The 22800-nt window shown below is 39.0% G+C and overlaps 1 long non-coding RNA gene across 1 annotated transcript; it reads left to right on the top strand.

Moving 5' to 3' along the window:
- Positions 1-21148, top strand: LOC147581581 (uncharacterized). Its single transcript, XR_015249705.1, has 3 exons — positions 1-218; positions 18055-18260; positions 18880-21148. It is a non-coding gene; the product is annotated as an uncharacterized LOC147581581 (long non-coding RNA).
- Positions 21149-22800: the final 1652 nt, after the last annotated feature.

The raw sequence follows: 22800 nt of genomic DNA, 5'->3' as shown, positions 1-22800 counted from the left end.
CAGCTCTGCACAAGCCTGTGATATTTTTGGTTCTGTTCCTTCCCATGCATACAGAGATCATTCTACTTGTTTCCCAGTGAAATGGAAAGAATTTCAATCAGTGGCATTACTTATCCTTCCAACTGTTGGAACTTAGAGAACTTCAGGCAAGTGAGAGATTTGGAATGGAGGGAGTTTGCTGCCACCAGCATCAATGGGAGGCCCAGAGCTGCTGCTGGGTGAGCATCCTTGTTTAGACAGATCAGCTTCTCACAAAAATGGGTTCTTGAGATTATCATCTACTTTATACTTTTTGTGGAAACTTGGAGCCAAAGTGTTCTCTTATATCTTTTAAACAGAAGCAGAGAAGAAAATAAAACAACAATAAAGATCAGCTCTTTCTCCCCTTCCTGTCTTCCCACTATTCCCATCTTTCTTGTCTTCCTTTTCCTTCCTGGAATGGAATGTTGGTGTCCTAGGAAATGGTATGGTGAGTGGAAGGAGGTGTAGCATGAAGGGATTGTCTGGTGTCTGAAGAAGCAGGACAGTGAGGTGGGGGTGAAAGAGGCACACAAAATGATGGGAAGAGTAAGATTCCAGATCTTGGTTTCTAAACACCATCCTCCACTAAGGGGAACCAGGACTCCCTAGAAATATGGCTGATTCTAAGACTGTAGTAAGAAAATTCCAAGATGAGGCTGAACCATCTTACTATATCAAAAAGCTAGTAAGTGCTCAATGAATGATGGGGACATGCCAAAAAGACAATGGATACAGAACTCTTACTAGCTAAAATGACAATTTGAGTATCAAGATAAATGCTGAATATCATATTATTAACCAATGAATAAAACGAAAAAATCATGAGTCTGTAATAACTAATAAACTAACTCTAACTAACTAACTAAGTAATTAAATGGAGAAGTAAGGTCTATTTCTTACATTAGACTGTCATTTAATAAACATAGAAGTGATTATGGTATAAGGGAGGAAAACATTTCCTTTCTTTCCTTCTAGGTTCTTTGGCTAGTCTAATAATTAAATTGACAAAAGGCCAATTAAGAAAAGAAAAAAAAAAACAAATAGTCATTTCCTATGTACAGGATCTCATAAAAATATAAGACTCAAAGAAGTGACCAGTCAACAGCTTTTATATCTTTTAGGCAAAGAAACAATACATTTGTAGGGAGTTGATAAAACAAAGAGGTTTGAGTCTGGAGTAATTGGTGAAGACATAACAAGGTTTGTTTTGGTCCTAAATTCTCTATCTCTGGTGATAAAGATGTCTCTCTACTTTCTGGTACAGGGAAGACACCAGCTTTCAGGGGGACAACATAGGGTCAGAGTGTCCTTCTTGCACTAGCTTCTTCTTAAGTAACTTTAGTTCAAAATGACCAAAATGCCAAAGTGGCATATTTTAGAGTGGACTTCACTAAACCCCATCAGTTCCTTTCTCTAAAACTTCTCTGGATGCTTCACATATCAACAGTTGAGCTGATGGCTATGGAGAGCAGAATCAGTTTACAGCAGGTAAAAAATCTGCAAAGGGAGAAAAGAACATAGATTGGAAGAAGAATTAGCAAACAGGAAAAAAAAATGAAGCACATTTCCCCACAACCCATTAAACCAGCTCCCAGTGTTGGGAATAGGTCACCCTCAATAAAATGGCTGTGATTCATTTATCTAATGGAAAGTGTTAATCTTTTTTAATAGATGTAAGTTAGACACTACTTGTTGTGTTTTATTTACATAAAAGCAGTATTTTTTTACTATCCCTTGCTGGGTAGTGAGTGTATCTAGAGCATGATTTTAGAGGACAACAGAGGCTTAGTTGTTACCTTGTGGCTGGAGTAGCTCAAAAATTTGCATAGTGGTGTTGAACTCTTTTTCTAGTACCATAAAAATATTTAAGATTGCCTTTTCCTGTGTCTTAATTCTTGGGAATTAATAAGCCCCAAGGCTTGGAAATAAGGTCCTCAACATTGAAAAGAATTTGGAGTGGCAGATTTTCTACAGTTTCTCATCCCATATGATTATATGGCATGACTTTATGAACAAAGGAGCCCAAATTTATAATTTGACTGGCACTTAAGGTGGAAGATCTGGTGACAGAAGGAGCCAGGTATCTGAGTCCACATCATTCTGGCCATTTAGATTGAACACTTTATATACCCTATTGCCATTTAACATAAAAAAAAAAAAACAAAAAACAAAAAACAAAAAAAACAGTGTGATTCAAAAATAAGGTCAGAGTGGAATCAGTAATCTTCCAGATCTGAGACATTCCAAGACCTTTGCAATAAGTAATGTTAGCATTAATACATCTCCACTTTACATGTACTTCTATCAGTTTGTAGAACACATTGCAAAATGTCTGATATGAGAGACCTGCAGTCTATTTTTGGCAACTATAATACTTGGTTTTGTCACCTGGTCAAGTTAGTCCAGATTTTTGCTTCACCCATATATAGTTTGGGGTATTTGGCAATCTAATCAGAGGAGCAGCTGAGATACCCAAGTCATACAAAGGTAGTCTGTGAACCATCCAAAACATTTTGTCATTTGGCAAACATCTGTGCTATAGAAGGTAGTGCTACAGTCAATTCTAATCTCCATGACAGGTTTGGAGATATCTATGAAATCAAACCACAGGCTTTGATTGCAATATTGTCCTAGCGTGTTACCCAGGAAAGGTCCAGTGTCATGTGTGTTTTCAATACAAAGGGAAATAATTCCACTTATTGCCTTTCTCTGGGTAAAGGGAAGTCCTTGAACTTCTATAAAGGTTTTCTGAGCCCAAATAAGTTACCAGAAGAAGAAACAGAGTGATGTTTTTCTAGTTGTGGATACCTTACCCTATCATTCATCAATCTTCTATACTTAGTCCACCAGGTATTCACGTTGGCAGGAAATTTTTGTTCAGGTTTTTTGCACTATCTAGATGTTGACATAACCAATAGTTGGATTGATTGAAATGGCCAGGATTTGGTAAAATGGCATAAGGGTGTGTTTCATCTGTACCTGACTTGTTAAAGTAAGGCTTAATAAGAGCAAGACACAGATGGAAAGAGTTACTATGTAAACTCAGAAGGGGAGTAGGATAAATTGAAACAATTAATCTCCAGTCAGTCTTCTAACAAATAATTAATAAGGAAAAAAGTATCCATATCCATTAATAAGCTCTCTCTGTATGTGTATGTGTGTATATGTGTGTGGTAGAATGTCTTACAAAGGAAGGGAAACAGATAAAAGCAAAGTTTCTTGATCCAGATCTTGGGAAAAGTTGTCCACTTTGTGATGCTTTCTGTTTCATAAACCTGGGAGTTGACTCTGGAAATCCCTCTTAGGGATTATCTTCCAGTTATTATGGGAGTGATAACCTTGATCTATTTTGTCATGGCTTGCATGAATTCAGGAGGATTTTTTTTTAACTTCAGTGGCATCGTATGTGGTTATCATACCTCATAAAGTTTTTCCCAGAGAGGTGACAGAGTATGTTTTGTTCTAAAGGCCTTGATGTGCACCTGGTCTCCTGGTTCAAAGGGATGGCAAGGCTTGTCAGTCAGTGGAGGCCATGGCTTTTTCACTTGTTGGTGATATGCCTAGTATACCAGTTACTTTTTATATGTAGCTAGTCATAGCCTCAAGTTGGTTACTTAAGTTTCCACAAAGTTCACTTAATCCAGGAATGAAAAATTTAGAGATGCCATGAGGCATTGAATGTCCAAACACTATTTCAAAAGTGGTCAATTAATGGCTCCTATTTGAAATATTCTGGATCTTTATAAGGGCCAAGAGCAATGCTTCTGGCCAATTTACCCCAATTTCTTGACAGATCTTTACCAAAGTCCTTTTTATTCCTAAATTTTTATGTTTCACTTGCCCTGATGATAGAGAATTATATAGGATATGAAATTTTAAGGAGAACTCCAAGGTCTTTGCAAGCAAATGGTTTGTCTCTACTATAAAACGAGTTCCATGGCCTGACTTAATCCATAAAGGAATGACAAAACCTAAATAATCTGTTATTAATTTATTTGCAACTGTCATGGTATTAATTTCTTTACCACAATTACAGCATCAGAGACTTATAATATTCCTGCGATATGTGAGTCCATGTTAACTGTCTATCTCTAAATGTAAATGAAACTACATTCAGTCCATCCACTAAACATGAAGACAATAACCAAACAGTGAGAATAGCAAAAAGCTGGAGACAAATTAATACAATCCATTTGAAGTACAGCAAAGGGCAGTATGGGCCTGACAGACTTGCTGGGGTATACTGATTTCTTTCAGAAACTTGGTGTATTTACAATTGGTGTATTGGGAAAAATTTGTTCAGAAATTGTGTGGAAGTCAGGGTAGAACCAATTGTCTTTTAGTTCCTTAGCTATCTTCATGTACATACATGTCCCATTTAATGAGAGATAAGTACAAGCAAAAAAGTCAAAAGAGAGGGGGCTACAGGAAGTCTATTTGGCCCAAAGTATAATCCATCTGATTATTATTTTGCACCAGTAGTATTCATTTATCTTTTTTAGGCCGTGGGGCATTTGCCTGGTAGTTAAGACTATCAGCCAAGGATAAAAGCAGGCTTAAAAATTGGGTGGAAAAAGGGTGGGGGAGAGGAGGTCCATTTGGAGCTACATATTTAGCAGCTATTGTTTCCTAAAGACAGAATATCAGCCTCCTTAATATGGACTGAACAATGAACAATGGCAACTTTAGAAGGGAGATGAATAGCTTGTAACAGAGCAGCAATTATAGACCCATTAACAAGAGGAGCACCACAGAGGTTAAGAATTCATGGAATTTCCAAATTGTGCCAACAGCATGGCAGACTCCAAAACCATATCTGGAGTCACTGGCAGTTTTCCATTTTGTTAGCGCACGATCTCTGGTAAGGGCAATGTGTTCAGCAGCTTGGGCTGATTTTACAGTGGGCAAAGAGTATGTCTTGTGTTTTGTGTGGTGAAAGTATGGCATAACTGGTATTGTTTTCCCAGAAACTTCATTTACAGGAGCCATCACAAAATAGTATTAAGTCTGGATTATTTTTATTTTTTATTTAAAAAAAAATTTTTTTTTCAACGTTTATTTATTTTTGGGACAGAGAGAGACAGAGCATGAACGGGGGAGGGGCAGAGAGAGAGGGAGACACAGAATCGGAAACAGGCTCCAGGCTTTGAGCCATCAGCCCAGAGCCTGACGCGGGGCTCGAACTCCCGGACCGCGAGATCGTAACCTGGCTGAAGTCGGACGCTCAACCGACTGCGCCACCCAGGCGCCCCAAGTCTGGATTACTTAGAAGGATGTCTAAGAAGTCTTCTTGTGTGTGAAACCATTACTGTAGTTGCAAGGCAATAATGTGGAATGGGATGGGGCTCTTCATCATCAAGGAGGGGTAGTAAAGTGGCTGGGTTTAAAGTGTTACCGCAATGCAAGATGCTGGAATGGTTAATCAAAAGGACCTGTTTATAGGTTGTCTGTTACCATATAGAGAGGTGCTGTGTCTTATGAACCTGTAAGAGAGCAGACAAAGCATGAGGAACACACAGGTGAATGTGGGAGACTGATGTGAGAGTACTGGCTTTGTCATTCAAGGTGACAGCTCTGGCTACCACATGCAAGGCATGGGGGCATACCCACAGAGTCTAATGACATGAGATATATGCCATAGGACTTATCTGAGTGTCAAAATTCAGTCCTAGAATACTTCAACAATCCCATTATTTTCTTGGAATTATGTTAAAAGGTGCTGAATTGGATAAACTGAGAGCTAAGGTGTATGTGATGTTAATTGTAAGGCTTCAAAGAGGGTTAATGCCTCTGAAGGCCAGGAAATGGGCTCTGGGATATCTGGAAGGAGGACATAGAGGTTTAGCAGGAATAGCAAAAATAGGAATCCATAGGCAGCAGTAGCTAGCTACCCCTAGAACTGTATGTAATTGTTTACTCATTTTGAGGAGAGGGATTGACAAAGGTGACTCAAGACATTTTGGGGTGAACTTTTGAATGCCCTGAGATATTTTATGTTCTAAGTAGGTAACAGTTGTTTGTACCCATTGAAGTTTAAGGTAGGAGGCTTTATGGTTTCCTTCAGCTAGTACCTTTAAGAGAATAAGGGAGTCTGTAAGAGTGCCCTGCTTAGTTTGGTTACAGGGTGAAAGGTTATCAACAAACAAGAGTAGAGCCATTGGTAAAGGCTGCAGAATCCAAGTGAGCTTTAGGAGCCTGAGAAGCTATTAAAGAACTCACAATATGCCTGAGATATGAAAGTCCATGTTAACTGTCTCACTCTAAATGTAAATGCAAAGAAAAATTGTAAGTCAGGATGCAATAGGATTCAAAAGAAAGCTGAGCCGAGGTAAATTACTGTAAATCAGGCTACATAAGCAAAAACTGAAGTAAGAATAGCAGCTAGATTAGGGAGTATTGGGACGTGAGCAATTACAAAAGAGTTTATGGCTCTTAGGTCTTGCACAAACCAATAGATTTGGTTTCTGAGTCAAATTTGTCTTCATTCTTTACTTGTCAGATTGGAGGAGTACTAGAGGGTGAGGAAGTAAAGCCAAGAACACCCTGGGGCAAAAGAAAATTTATTATACATTCAGTTCCTCACTATGCATCTCTCAAGAGAGGTTATTGGGTTACTTGATGGAAATGTTTATATATTTTTTTCCCAAGTAATGAATGCAGGCTCTGCACTCAGTAACAATCCAACTTCACTTGTATGTGTGGCCCAAAGACTAATTGGGTCATTTAAAATTTTTTTTGGAAAAATTGTTTCTACAAATTTTAATTGCAGTATAGTTAACATAGTGTTATATTATTTTCAGGTGTACAATGTTAAATAATTATTTATTACTCAGTGCTCATTATGATAAGTGAACTCTTAATCCCTTTCACTTATTTCATCAATCTCCCTAGCCACCTTCCCTCTGATAACCATCAGTTTGTTTTCTATTTTTAAGAGTTTGGGTTTTTGTGGAGTTTTTTTTTTTTGTCTCTGTTTATTTCTTCTATTTGTTTCTTAAATTCCACATAGGAGTGAAATCCTATTGTATTTGTCTTTCTCTGACTATTTCACTTGGCATTATACCCTCCAAATCCATCCATGCTGTGGCCAATGGCAAGATTTCATTCTTTTTTATGGCTGAATAATATTCCATTGTGTATATGTGTGTGTGTGTGTGTATGTGTGTGTGTGTGTGTGTGTGTGTGTGTGTGTATAAAACACATCTTCTTTATCCATTCATCTATTAATGGATATTTGTGTTAAATCCATAAGCTGACTATTGTAAATCCTGTCATCATAAATATAGGAGTGTGTATATCTTTTTGAATTAGTGTTTTTGTGCTCTTTGGGTAAATACCCAGTAGTGAAATTACTGGATTATGTGGTAACTTTATTTTTAACTTTTTAAGGAACCTCTATACTGTCTTCCAGAGGGCTGTGCCACTTTGCATTCCTACCAACAGTGCATGTTGTTCCTTTTTCTCCACATCCTTGATAATACTTGTTGTATCTTGTGTTTTTTACTTTAGCCTTTCTGACACGTGTGAGGTGATATTTCATTGTGGTTTTGATTTGCATTTCTCTTAGGATTAGTGATATTGGGCGTATTTTCATGTGTATTGGCCATCTGGATATCTTCTTTGGAGAAATGTCTGTTCATGTCTTCTATCCATTTTTTAATTGGATTATTTGAGTTTTTTGGTGTTGAGTTACATATGTTCTCTATATACTTTTGATACTAACCCCTTATCAGATATATCATTTACAAATATCTTCTCCTATTCCAGAGGTTGCTTTTAGTTTTGTTGATTGTTCCACTTGGTGTGCAGAAGCTTTTTATTTTGATACAATCCTAACAGTTTATTTTTGCTTTTGCTTCTCTTACCTCAGGAGACACATCTAGAAAAATGTTGCTAAACCTGATGTTTTATAATGAATAGATGTTATACTTTGTTAAATTGTTTTTCTGCATCCATTGAGATGATCATATGATCTTTATCCTTTATTTTATTGATGTGATGTATCACATTGATTGATTTTTGAATATTGAAAAACCCTTGCATCTTCCAGGAATAAATCCACTTGATTGTGGTGAATGATTTTTTTCCATGTATTGTTGGATTCAGTTTGCCAATATTTTGTTGAGGATTTTCGTGTCTATGTCCTTTAGAGATATTGGCCTGTAGCTTTTTTTTGTAGTGAGTTTATCTGGTTTTGATATCATGGTAATGCTTGCCTCATAGAATGAATTTGAAAGCTTTTCTTCCTCTTCTGTTTTTTTTTTTTTTTTTTTTTTTTTTGGAGTAGTTTGAGAAGAATAGTTATTAACTCTTTTTTAAATGTTTGGTAGAATTTGCCTGTGAAGCCATCTGGTCCAAGACTTTTGTTAGGATTTTTTTCTTTGTAATTATGGATTTACTTTCTTTGCTGGTAATCAGTCTGTGCAAATTTTCTATTCCTTTCTGCTTCACTTTTGGTAGGTTATATGTTTCTTGGAATTTGTCCATTTCTTGTGGGTTGTCCAACTTGTTGGTATATAGTTTTTCATAATATTCTCACATGATCCTTTGTATTTCTGTGGAATTGGTTGTATTTTTCCTCTTTCAGTTCTGATTTTGTTTGAGTTGTTGCTCTCTCTCTCTCTCTTTTTTATGAGTCTTACTAACAGTTTATCAATTTGTTGACCTTGTGAGAGAACTAGCTTTTGGTTTCATTGATCTGTTCTTTTTTTTTTCTTTTTTTTTTAGTTTCTAGTTTGTTTATCTGCTCTAATCTTTATTATTTTCTTCCTTATACTAGTTTTGAGTTTTGGTTTTTCTTCTTCTTCTTCTTTTTTAGCTCTTTTAGGTGTAAGGTCAGGTTGTTTATTTGAGATTTTGAGATATTTTTTGCATCTTGAAGTATGTCTGAATTTCTATAAACTTCCCTCTTAGAACAGCTTTTGCTGCATCCCCAAATTTGGACTGTTGTGTTTTGTCTCCATGCATTGTTTTTTTAATTTCCTGTTTGATTTCCTGGTCGACCCATTTATTGTTTAGTAACATGTTATTTATCCTCCATGTATTTGTGGTCTTTCCAAATTTTTTCTTGTGGTCAGTTTTTAGTTTCATAGTGTTGTGATTGGAAAAGATGTAAGGCATAACTTCAATTTTTTGAATTTGTTGAGACTTGTTTTGTGGCTTAATATGTTCTATGTTCTGGAGAATGTCCCATGTACTCTTGGAAAAAATGCTTATTTCACTATTTTAGGATGGAATGTTCTGAATATATGTTACATCCACCCAGTCCAGTATGTCATTAAAAGCCACTGTTTCCTTATTGATCTCCTGTTTGAATGACCTATCCATTGATGTAAGTGGAGTGTTAAAGTCTAACTGGGACATCATTTTATTTATTTATTTATTTATTAGCCTGAAGGTTTCTTTCTTTTTTTCTTTTTAATGTTTTATTTCATTTTGAGAGAGCATAAGTGGGTGAGGCAGACAGAAAGGGACAGAGAATCTGAAGTAGGCTCTGCACTGACAGCAGTAAACCTGATGTGGGGCTTGAACTCACAAACCAGGAGATTATGACCTGAGCTGAAGTTGGACACTCAACCTACTGAGCCACCCAGGTGCCCCTAACTGGGGCATCTTTTAAAGACTATTCTTTTCAGAGGATTTTAAATCAAGACAATTTTTTCTTTTTTTAATAACATATTTAAAAATTTTTTTCTTTTCAAATTTTTATTTAAATTCTAGTTAGTTAACATACAGTGCCATATTGGTTTCAGGCATAGAATTCAGTGATTAATCACTTATATATAGCACCCAGTGCTCATCATAACAAGTGTCCTCCTTGTTATGATCACCCATCTTCCCTATCCCCCACCCGCCTCCCTCCATCAAGATGAATTTCTAGTAAGAATATCACTGACAAATTTATCACAGCTGCTAACCCAGGAAATGGACAGGTAAGCCCTGGTGCACTGCTGAGGCCAACTGCTCTTTCCCTGAGAATCCCAAATGGGCTGGACAAATTGAGAGTATAGCCCCTGGCTGTGTTCACAACACTGTTGCCAAACAAACTTGGATAAACTCATTGTAAAAGAAGCCAATTACTCAAGAATGAGCATTCAGAAAGAGTAAGGGAGAAATTTATTTTGGGTGTTGGCAGCCAGGGGAGGTGGCAGGCTCAACCTTAACAACCCACCTCTCAGCCCACATGATGAACACATGGAGTTTTATGAGGAGAGGTTAAGGGAGTATATACAAGAGAGCAGGCAGAGATCATACCAACCCCCATCCATGATCATGCACCCTCTGCCTGCTCTCTGATCAAGGGCAGGGAAGGGGATGTGTGGGGTGTGGTCTTCTAAGCATTCCACTGCTATCAGGGATTTTCTTGTCTGGCAGGTGGGATGTCCCAGTCATTGCAAATGACCTTCATCGATGCTTCAAAAAAGTGTTATAAGAAATAAACACAATAGTGTTCAGTTAGAACATGAGTCAAGTAAGAGATCTTACCTATTTCTGGTTTTAACTGTTGGGGTCTATAGTTGATCAAGAGGGCTAGCTATTAAGGAAAGTAGGAAATTTGGGGGTTTATCTGAAAGTGGAGAAATAAAAATGCATTTTGCATTACATTTTATAGTGGCATTTAATTTGCATAAAAAATCTCTACCAGGGGCGCCTGGGTGGTTCAATCGGTTAAGGTCTGTCTTCCACTCAGGTCATGATCTCATGGTTCATGAGTTCGAGCCTCATGATGGGCTCTGTGCTGACAGCTCAGAGCCTGGGGTTTGCTTTGGATTCTCTGTCTGCCTCTCTCTCTGCTTTTCCCCCACTTGCACTGTCTCTCAAAGCTGAATAAATGTTAAAAAAATTTTAAATAAAAAAATAAACAAACAAGTCTTTACCAAAAAGTTTGCTAGTGAGGAGTTGAAAACTAGAAAGGCATGGTGTTGTGAAATAGGTTGCCCTGATACTCTGACAGCCTCAATAAAATCAGGGGTGACAGAGATAAATCCTCTCAACATGTGGTAAAGTCCCACCAATGTTAATTTTAAAATCCAGTTTTTTATCCTTTGAAAAAAATTTAATGGTGAACTCTGAGATGTGACTGAGGATCAGCTGACCTCAATCAGTCAATGGTGAATTGCCTCAGAGGAGGGGGAAAAAACTGACCCTCTGGGGGGTGTTGGGGCGTAGGTGGATTAGTTTTTAAATGTTCCTTTCTCTTAATTGCAGAACAATTATTCTTCCAATGCCCTTCCCTCCCCCCTTTTTTTCTTTCATAATGTCTGCAATTGTCTAGAGGAAAATAGGAAGGGCTCTGAGTGGACTTTTAGTTGCTTTTATTTTATTTTTGAGTAGCTTTTAGAGTTATACTTTTATCTATCTAAAGATTTAAGTTTCAGAACAACAATTGTTGCTTTTTACTCTTTCCCCCCTGTATTCCTGCAAGCTATTCTCAAATAATTGAGTAGTTGTTTCTATCTCATAGGCTAGCTTGCTGGCCCAGTCAACTACATTATTTTGTATTTTCCTCATTATATCAGGGAGAAAACCTCCTACTGAGGTGGAAATTAAAAGATTACTTTCCTGGAGAGAGAGGGAAGATGGCGGCGTAGGAGGACGCTGGGCTCACCGCGCGTCCTGCTGATCACTTAGATTCCACCTACACCTGCCTAAATAACCCAGAAAACCACCAGAGGATTAGCAGAACGGAGTTGCCAGAGCCAAGCGCAGACCAGAGGCCCACGGAAGAGGGTAGGAAGGGCGGCGAGGCAGTGCGCGCTCCACGGACTGGCGGGAGGGAGCCGGGGCAGAGGGGCGGCTCGCTGGCCAAGCAGAGCCCCCGAGTCTGGCTTGCAAAAAGCGGAGGGGCCTGACGGACTGTGTTCCGACAGCAAGCGCGACTTAGCGGCTGGGAGGTCATAAGTTAACAGCTCTGCTCAGAAAGCGGGAAGGTTGGAGGACAAAGGGAAGGAGAGCTGCTGAGCCCCCTGACGACAGAGCTCAGTTTGGTGGGGAACAAAGGCACTCGCCAGCGCCATCTCCCCCACCCAGCCCCCAGCCAAAATCCCAAAGAGAACCAGTTCCTGCCAGGGAACTTGCTCACTCCGCGCAAACACCCAACTCTGCGCTTCTGCGGAGCCAAACCTCCGGCAGCGGATCTGACTCCCTCCTGCTGCCACAGGGCTCCTCCTGAAGTGGATCACCTAAGGAGAAGCAAGCTAAGCCTGCCCCTCCTGCCCCTGTGCACCTTGCCTACCCATCCCAGCTAAGACGCCAGATCCCCAGCATCACAAGCCTGGCAGTGTGCAAGTAGCCCAGACAGGCCATCCTACCCCACAGTGAATCCCGCCCCTAGGAGAGGGGAAGAGAAGGCACGCACCAGTCTGACTGTGGCCCCAGCAGTGGGCTGGGGGCAGACATCAGGTCTGACTGCGGCTCCGCCCACCAACTCCAGTTATACACCACAGCTCAGGGGAAGTGCCCTGCAGGTCCTCACCACGCCAGGGACTATCCAAAATGACCAAGCGGAAGAATTCCCCTCAGAAGAATCTCCAGGAAATAACAACAGCTAATGATCTGATCAAAAAGGATTTAAATAATATAACAGAAAGTGAATTTAGAATAATAGTCATAAAATTAATCGCTGGGCTTGAAAACAGTATAGCTGACAGCAGAGAATCTCTTGCTACAGAGATCAAGGGACTAAGGAACAGTCACGAGGAGCTGAAAAACGCTTTAAACGAAATGCATAACAAAATGGAAACCACCACGGCTCGGATTGAAGAGGCAGAGGAGAGAATAGGTGAACTAGAAGATAAAGTTATGGAAAAAGAGGAAGCTGAGAAAAAGAGAGATAAAAAAATCCAGGAGTACGAGGGGAAAATTAGAGAACTAAGTGATACACTAAAAAGAAATAATCTACGCATAATTGGTATCCCAGAGGAGGAAGAGAGAGGGAAAGGTGCTGAAGGGGTACTTGAAGAAATAATAGCTGAGAACTTCCCTGAACTGGGGAAGGAAAAAGGCATTGAAATCCAAGAGGCACAGAGAACTCCCTTCAGACGTAACTTGAATCGATCTTGTGCATGACATATCATAGTGAAACTGGCAAAATACAAGGATAAAGAGAAAATTCTGAAAGCAGCAAGGGGTAAACGTGCCCTCACATATAAAGGGAGACCTATAAGACTCGTGACTGATCTCTCTTTTGAAACTTGGCAGGCCAGAAAGAATTGGCACGAGATTTTCAGTGTGCTAGACAGAAAAAATATGCAGCTGAGAATCCTTTATCCAGCAAGTCTGTCATTTAGAATAGAAGGAGAGATAAAGGTCTTCCCAAACAAACAAAAACTGAAGGAATTTGTCACCACTAAACCAGCCCTTCAAGAGATCCTAAGGGGGACCCTGTGAGACAAAGTACCAGAGACATCACTACAAGCATAAAACATACAGACATCACAATGACTCTAAACCCATACCTTTCTATAATAACACTGAATGTAAATGGATTAAATGCGCCAACCAAAAGACATAGGGTATCAGAATGGATAAAAAAACAAGACCCATCTATTTGCTGTCTACAAGAGACTCATTTTAGACCTGAGGACACCTTTAGATTGAGAGTGAGGGGATGGAGAACTATTTATCATACTACTGGAAGCAAAAAGAAAGCTGGGGTAGCCATACTTCTATCAGACAAACTAGACTTTAAATTAAAGGCTGTAACAAGAGATGAAGAAGGACATTATATAATAGTGACAGGGTCTATCCATCAGGAAGAGCTAACAATTATAAATGTCTATGCGCCGAATACCGGAGCGCCCAAATATATAAAACAATTACTCATAAACATAAGCAACCTTATTGATAGGAATGTGGTAATTGCAGGGGACTTTAACACCCCACTTACAGAAATGGATAGATCATCTAGACACACTGTCAATAAAGAAACAAGGGCCCTGAATGAGACATTGGATCAGATGGACTTGACAGATATATTTAGAACTCTGCATCCCAAAGCAACAGAATATACTTTCTTCTCGAGTGCACATGGAACATTCTCCAGGATAGATCACATACTGGGTCACAAAACGGCCCTTCATAAGTTTACAAGAATTGAAATCATACCATGCATACTTTCAGACCACAATGCTATGAAGCTTGAAATCAACCACAGAAAAAAGTCTGGAAAACCTCCAAAAGCATGGAGGTTAAAGAACACCCTACTAACGAATGAGTGGGTCAACCAGGCAATTAGAGAAGAAATTTAAAAATATATGGAAACAAACGAAAATGAAAATACAACAATCCAAACGCTTTGGGACGCAGCGAAGGCAGTCCTGAGAGGAAAATACATTGCAATCCAGGCCTATCTCCAGAAACAAGAAAAATCCCAAATACAAAATCTAACAGCACACCTAAAGGAAATAGAAGCAGAACAGCAAAGGCAGCCTAAACCCAGCAGAAGAAGAGAAATAATAAAGATCAGAGCAGAAATAAACAATATAGAATCTAAAAAAACTGTAGAGCAGATCAACGAAACCAAGAGTTGTTTTTTTGAAAAAATAAAGAAAATTGACAAACCTCTAGCCAGGCTTCTCAAAAAGAAAAGGGAGATGACCCAAATAGATAAAATCATGGATGAAAATGGAATTATTACAACCAATCCCTCAGAGATACAAACAATTATCAGGGAATACTATGAAAAATTATATGCCAACAAATTGGACAACCTGGAAGAAATGGACAAATTCCTAAACACCCACACTCTTCCAAAATTCAATCAGGAGGAAATAGAAAGCTTGAACAGACCCATAACCAGCGAAGAAATTGAATCGGTTATCAAAAATCTCCCAACAAATAAGAGTCCAGGACCAGATGGCTCCCCGGGGGAGTTCTACCAGACGTTTAAAGCAGAGATAATACCTATCCTTCTCAAGCTATTCCAAGAAATAGAAAGGGAAGGAAAACTTCCAGACTCATTCTATGAAGCCAGTATTACTTTGATTCCTAAACCAGACAGAGACCCAGTAAAAAAAGAGAACTACAGGCCAATATCCCTGATGAATATGGATGCAAAAATTCTCAATAAGATACTAGCAAATCGAATTCAACGGCATATAAAAAGAATTATTCACCATGATCAAGTGGGATTCATTCCTGGGATGCAGGGCTGGTTCAACATTCACAAATCAATCAACGTGATACATCACATTAACAAAAAAAAAGAGAAGAACCATATGATCCTGTCAATCGATGCAGAAAAGGCCTTTGACAAAATCCAGCACCCTTTCTTAATAAAAACTCTTGAGAAAGTCGGGATAGAAGGAACATACTTAAAGATCATAAAAGCCATTTATGAAAAGCCCACAGCTAACATCATCCTCAACGGGGAAAAACTGAGAGCTTTTTCCCTGAGATCAGGAACACGACAGGGATGCCCACTCTCACCGCTGTTGTTTAACATAGTGCTGGAAGTTCTAGCATCAGCAATCAGACAACAAAAGGAAATCAAAGGCGTCAAAATTGGCAAAGATGAAGTCAAGCTTTCGCTCTTTGCAGATGACATGATATTATACATGGAAAATCCGATAGACTCCACCAAAAGTCTGCTAGAACTGATACATGAATTCAGCAAAGTTGCAGGATACAAAATCAATGTACAGAAATCAGTTGCATTCTTATACACTAACAATGAAGCAACAGAAAGAGAAATAAAGAAACTGATCCCATTCAGAATTGCACCAAGAAGCATAAAATACCTAGGAATAAATCTAACCAAAGATGTAAAGGATCTGTATGCTGAAAACTATAGAAAGCTTATGAAGGTAATTGAAGAAGATTTAAAGAAATGGAAAGACATTCCCTGCTCATGGATTGGAAGAATAAATATTATCAAAATGTCAATACTACCCAAAGCTATCTACACATTCAATGCAATCCCAATCAAAATTGCACCAGCATTCTTCTCAAAACTAGAACAAGCAATCCTAAAATTCATATGGAACCACAAAAGGCCCCGAATAGCCAAAGTAATTTTGAAGAAGAAGACCAAAGCAGGAGGCATCACAATCCCAGACTTTAGCCTCTACTACAAAGCTGTCATCATCAAGACAGCATGGTATTGGCACAAAAACAGACACATAGACGAATGGAATAGAATAGAAACCCCAGAACTAGACCCACAAACGTATGGCCAACTCATCTTTGACAAAGCAGGAAAGAACATCCAATGGAAAAAAGACAGTCTCTTTAACAAATGGTGCTGGGAGAACTGGACAGCAACATGCAGAAGGTGGAAACTAGACCACTTTCTCACACCATTCACAAAAATAAACTCAAAATGGATAAAGGACCTGAATGTGAGACAGGAAACCATCAAAACCCTAGAGGAGAAAGCAGGAAAAGACCTCTCTGACCTCAGCCATAGCAATCTCTTCCTCGACACATCCCCAAAGGCAAGGGAATTAAAAGCAAAAGTGAATTCCTGGGACCTTATGAAGATAAAAAGCTTCTGCACAGCAAAGGAAACAACCAACAAAACTAAAAGGCAACCAACGGAATGGGAAAAGATATTTGCAAATGACATATCGGACAAAGGGCTAGTATCCAAAATCTATAAAGAGCTCACCAAACTCCACACCCGAAAAGCAAATAACCCAGTGAAGAAATGGGCAGAAAACATGAATAGACACTTCTCTAAAGAAGACATCCGGATGGCCAACAGGCACATGAAAAGATGTTCAGCGTCGCTCCTTATCAGGGAAATACAAATCAAAACCACACTCAGATATCACCTCACGCCAGTCAGAGTGGCCAAAATGAACAAATCAGGAGACTATAGATGCTGGAGAGGATGTGGAGAAACGGGAACCCTCTTGCACTGTTGGTGGGAATGCAAATTGGTGCAGCCGCTCTGGAAAGCAGTGTGGAGGTTCCTCAGAAAATTAAAAATAGACCTACCCTATGACCCAGCAATAGCACTGCTAGGAATTTATCCAAGGGACACAGGAGTACTGATGCATAGGGGCACTTGTACCCCAATGTTCATAGCAGCACTCTCAACAATAGCCAAATTATGGAAAGAGCCTAAATGTCCATCAACTGATGAATGGATAAAGAAATTGTGGTTTATATACACTATGGAATACTACGTGGCAATGAGAAAAAATGAAATATGGCCTTTTGTAGCAACGTGGATGGAACTGGAGAGTGTGATGCTAAGTGAAATTAGCCATACAGAGAAAGACAGATACCATATGGTTTCACTCTTATGTGGATCCTGAGAAACTTAACAGGAACCCATGGGGGAGGGGAAGGAAAAAAAAAAAAAAAAAGAGGTTAGAGTGGGAGAGAGCCAAAGCATAAGAGACTGTTGAGAACTGAGAACAAACTAAGGGTTGATGGGGGGTGGGAGGGAGGAGAGGGTGGGTGATGGGTATTGAGGAGGGCACCTTTTGGGATGAGCACTGGGTGTTGTATGGAAACCAATTTGACAATAAATTTCATATATAAATTAAAAAAAAATAAATAAAAATAAAAAAAAATAAAAAAATAAAAAAATAAAAAAAAGAAGAGAAAAAAAAAAAAAAAAAAAGATTACTTTCCCAAAACAAAAACAACAACAACAACAACAACAACAACAACAACAACAATTCCTGTGCTCTGGAACTTCTGGGTTTAGTGTAGTATGCCTTTGAAAATTATGCATAAAGCATTCAACAAAGACCTTCAGATGCTCTCCTTTCTGAGTTCACAGTTCAACCTTAGACCAATTCATTTTAGGGTGGAAAGCCTCTAACATTTCTCCTATCAATCTTTCAATATCATCCTCCAGCTGAGCTATTTCCTGGTCAGTTTTAGGACGACCTGGAGACTTTCTGACCATCTGTTTCCCTGGGTGGGGATGGGGGGGCATGGGGGTAGTTTCCAGGGGGCCATCTGGCTTGTTTAACTACAGTACAATGATGGGAGGGAAAAACAGTCCTTAACAGTCTCTCTGAATGGTGTTGTGAATGACCACTAATCTTTCTAATTTCTCTCCAAATTTGGTAGGATCTTCTGCAAGTAGAAGCAGGCTTTATAATTTAAAAGATCTGTTGTTGTACAAGGGACATGAATTCTTTGCTGTGGGGATCCAGGATACACTCACAATGGACATTGCATAGGAAGGCCCATAGGAAGGCAGAACCTGATTACAGAGATGTGGAAAGGAGGAGGAGCTGCAAGGCACAGTAAAACCTCATCACCACCTGTCCCAGGTATTTCTGCTATATTCTTTCCTGACATATAGCATTTATATAAAAAGTCTGTATACCCTAGACCTGGAAGTCAGGCCATAGTGTTTTCTGTAAATCTCATAGGGAAAGAGATGATAAAACAAGTAGGTGTGTAAGGGATTTTCTGGGGAAGTTGGAGAAATTTGGGGAGCTAAGGAAATTTGTTGAGGAGAAGATGGGGTTGGGTTTTGAGAAGTGGGATTCAGACCAGGGGCCCAGAGATTCAAAAAATCTTCTGGAGGGTCAGAGACAGGGAGATGGGAATAAAGAGTTGTATGAGAGGGTGAAAGGGGGAATTTACATTGGATGTAGATTTTAATTTTTTTTCTAAGTTCAATTTCTTTTTTTTTTCATCTTATTAAAGGAGTCCCTAAGGCTAGCCATTATATTCCTTTGTATCTTTTTTATGGGAAGAGTTGGACGTGACTTCTAAGGGTTAGAATAAATCTTTACCACAATGTGAGAGGCATTCCTAAAGTGGGTGGAGTGAAACATCTATGACCCAGAAATTTACTACCAGATTTATCCTAAGAAAACAAAGACCTTTATTGTCATAGGCAGAAGTATAATATACTAAAACAGTGTCTCTGGTCTTTCACAGGAACATGAGGCTCCTCCTGTCTGACATTGGCGGGGGGGATGGTGTGCTACTGGACTGGGACTTTTCCAGCAGTAGCAAGATAACAACGGTTGAGATGACAAAGACCCCTAAGGACGGGGACCCCTTATGACAAACTCCTTTGAGAACTAGCATAGCTGGACAAAGAGAATTCTGTTTGTGACTTTGTATCTCAGAACCTCAGTCTCTTCAAATGGCCACCAGATCCACATCAGTATGTGCACCTTCTGGATGACAGTGACCAGAGAGAATATTCTCCCTGGTCACAAAGCTAAGCACTCAAGACACAGAATAAGGTGAAAGAAAACCATTCCTGGTTTTTTACATAGGGGACCCACAGCAAAGCTTGAGTAAAAAGACACTGGTCTGGTGAGAATGGTGAACTCACCAAGGTGTGAGGCTGGCTCACCAGCAGGCAGATAAGAAATAAGCTTGGGTTCTACTCTGTTGACACAAAATGAATAAACCTTTTAGAATCTCTAAAAGTAAAAAAAGTTTTATTCAAGCCCAAGTTAGGTAAACTGCCCAGAAAACATACTCTTCATGGGGAAAAAAGTACTCCAGAGAATGAATAGTTTTTACAGGGCTATACACTTTTTTTTTTTTTTTCACATCTTGTAAAAGCTTAAAGGACTATAGATTAGCATATAGGCAGGAATCACGAGTTTTAACATTGAGGAATGCAGGGGGTAGAAGCATTGACTGATAATTTTAGGACAGAATGGTTTTCCTTTAGGCTACTTATTTACAAAACTGATGTACAATATATATTTGGTGGGCCATAAATCAGGCTTTTGGTTTAAACAAAGTTTATGCACAGTCATACTGACTTAGAAAGAAATCTAAAATGGCTTCTCTTATATATCAGGCCTTTAGAGAGGTTTGTTGTTGTTGTTGTTGTTGTTTTTCCCTCTAACTCTACAGCTTCCTCTTTATGAAAAACTATATAGAAGACAGAGACAAAAGAAAACAATGACCGTCTCTGGGTGGAATGAGATCAATAACAATCAAACATATTTAAAACAAATCTTTATCACAGTCACTATATGTAAGGAACTAATTCACATGAGTATTTTCTCCTGCTAATCTAAATTTAGAAAAAGAAAAGGACTTTCATCATTCTTGCTTCCACCAGACTTTGCAGGCAGAGATCCAAGAGGCTTTTGTGGTAAGAATTTTTACCTTATGCCACCTCTTGTCAGAGGCCCTAAATTCTCAGCTGCAGCAGCCCTGAGATGGGCAGCATCCAGCCAGTGGAGGACCGCATATTGGGCACCAAAACTGTAGAGAAGGAAGATGTTTCCTTTGTTTCCTTCTAGGTTCTTTGACTAGTCTAATAACTTAATTGATGCAAGACAGATTAAGAGGAGAAAAACAAACTTTAATGTCACAAATCTAGAAGCTTATAGAAATATGAGACTCAAAGAGGTGACCAAACAGGCAGCTTTTAGAAAAAAGAAGAATAAATTCACAAGGAATTAACAAGACAAAGAAATTTGGGCTTGTGTAGTAAATTGGTGAAGAAATAACAAGGTTAGTTTATATAGCTTTTCAGCCCTAAATTCTCTATCTCTTGTGATAAATGTATCTCTATCTTCTGGTATAGGGAGAGTACTTTTCATATAGGAGATTTACCTCTTGCTTTTAAGGGGACAGGGGAGGATCAAAGTGTCATTCATTGTATCAGTTCCTTCTTAAGTGAGTTTGATTCAAAATGATCAATATGCCAAGTAGCATATTTTGGGTGGCCTGCTCTGAATCTCATCAATGGAAATAGAGAATAGTTTTTTGTCAACCTTCATAGTGGTAGTTGATATAGGCAGGAGTAATCTATGGATGCTGAAGTTGATGTGCAGAGGAGGAAAATTAATTTCCTCTCTACCTTTTTAGGTTTTTAGCTGAGACTCCTCTACAATAAGAGACAGATTAACAATAGAAAAACAAACATGTTTAATAATATGTAAACCCCTGTGCAAATGGAAGATATGAAGAAAACTGAGTAACACCTGCAAATGGCCCAAGATAATACCTTAAATACCATCTTCAGCTAAAGATGAAAAGATGGTGGGGATAGGAGGGAGGAATGCCATTATGGGAGGTTATCAAGGAAAGTAAACAGGGGTAAAGCTGTTATATAGATTTAAGTAAGTGCCTTCTTCATTAATAAGATTATCTTGTGATTTAGAGCCTTCTTTCTCTTCCTGGTACAAAGAGGGATACACCCTTACAAATGGAGATTTTGATCATGGGTGAAGGGGGAGAGGCAAACCAAGAAGAGAGGCAAACCACAAGGGTGGTGGGGGCTGGGAGGTGGGATGGGTTAAATGGGTGATTGGTATTAAGGAGGGAACTTGTGATGAGTACCAGGTGTTGTATGAAAGTGTTGAATCACTAAATTGTACACCTGAAACTAATATTATACTGTATATTAACTAAGTGGATTTTAAATAAAAACTTTAAGGAGCATCTGGGTGGCTCAGACAGTTAAGCATCTGACTCTTGATTTACACTCAAGTCATGATCTTGCAGTTTGTGAATTCGAAGCCTGTGTTTGGCTCCATGCTCCCGAGCCTGCTTAGTATTGTCTGTCTCCCTCTCTCTTTCTGCCCTTCTCTCTTTCTCTGTCTTAAAACAAACAACAAAAAACTTAAAAAAAGACAGAGGTTTCCTTTACAAATGTAAATGTTCCTCACAAAAGGGTAACTTCCACTCAGTTTTCAGAGCTCTGCCTATGCCTGCTGTTTCTTAAAATTAACCACCTCAAGATAATCTTTATGCCAAAGAGAATATTTTGGGGTATCACATTCTGTTCCTCATAAATGGAGAAAGTTTGGTGAGAAATAGGATATTGGTATAATATTGGACATCTCCTTACAAAATGCTAATCAAACACTAAAAAAATAGTGGTTTTTATTGTAAAGAAATCTGGAAGGCACCAGCTTGACCAGATAATCAAGGGTAACATAACCAGCAATGGTCTGGACCAACATTTTGTCCTTGATGATTAATGAGCTAAGAAAGGAGCAGCAGAAATTTTGTGGGATCCCCTAGCAAGCATGCATAGTCTCTGTCTGGCTAGGGATAATGTTGAATGGACCCAGATTAAGGGACATATCACAGAAGCAAATGCCTGAGAAGGATCAAGACAGCAGGACTGAGGAACAGTTTCAGACTGAAGGAAATGGATGCAATGTGACACTATGGTCTGAATGTTTGTGCCCCCCCCCAAATTTATATGTTGAAACTTTAGCCCCCAGTATGATGTTACTAGGAAGTGGGGTCTTCAGAAAATCACTAGGTCATGAGATTAATGTTCTTATAAAAAAGGCCAGAGAAAGTTCCTTTGCCTTTCCACTATGTGGATGAAGGGTAGCAAAATATGCTACTCCAACATTGGATGAAGGGTAGCAGAATATGCTACTCCAACATAGGTTTTTTTTGGCATAAGAATTATCTTGAGTTTATTATTTTGAGCAACTGAAGACACAAAAGAAGAAAGAAGAAATGAAAATCTTCATTTATAAAGGAAATTTAGATCACAAAGTGGGCCTATACCAGGTAGAGAACTATTACCAGAGAAAACTTTTTCATCTGAGAGACTTATCTACAGGGCAGGACAATATTTGTTTGTGGAACATTTTGTCCTCTCACCTTCCCATGAATTGCCTTCCCCTATTCCTTTCCTACCCCTATCCCTGCCTTTTGAGTCTCATGTTTTTGTGTACAAATGTACATATGTAATTAAAATTGATTTTATTCCTCTGTCTTTTATTATAGGGAGGTCTCAGCCATGAACTCAGAAAGAGAAAAAATATTTTTCTCCCCTACCTTAACATGTAACAAGAAAACTGTCATCATAGGAAGGCTCTCACCCAACCATACGGGCATCCTGATCTTAGACTT

This window comes from Puma concolor, chromosome B1 (assembly GCF_028749965.1).
Source record: "Puma concolor isolate L17-30 chromosome B1, mPumCon1.1.hap2, whole genome shotgun sequence".
Classification (NCBI taxonomy): domain Eukaryota; kingdom Metazoa; phylum Chordata; class Mammalia; order Carnivora; family Felidae; genus Puma; species Puma concolor.
The sequence above is the reverse complement of the archived record's forward strand: the minus strand, read 5'-3'. Positions and strand labels throughout refer to the sequence as shown.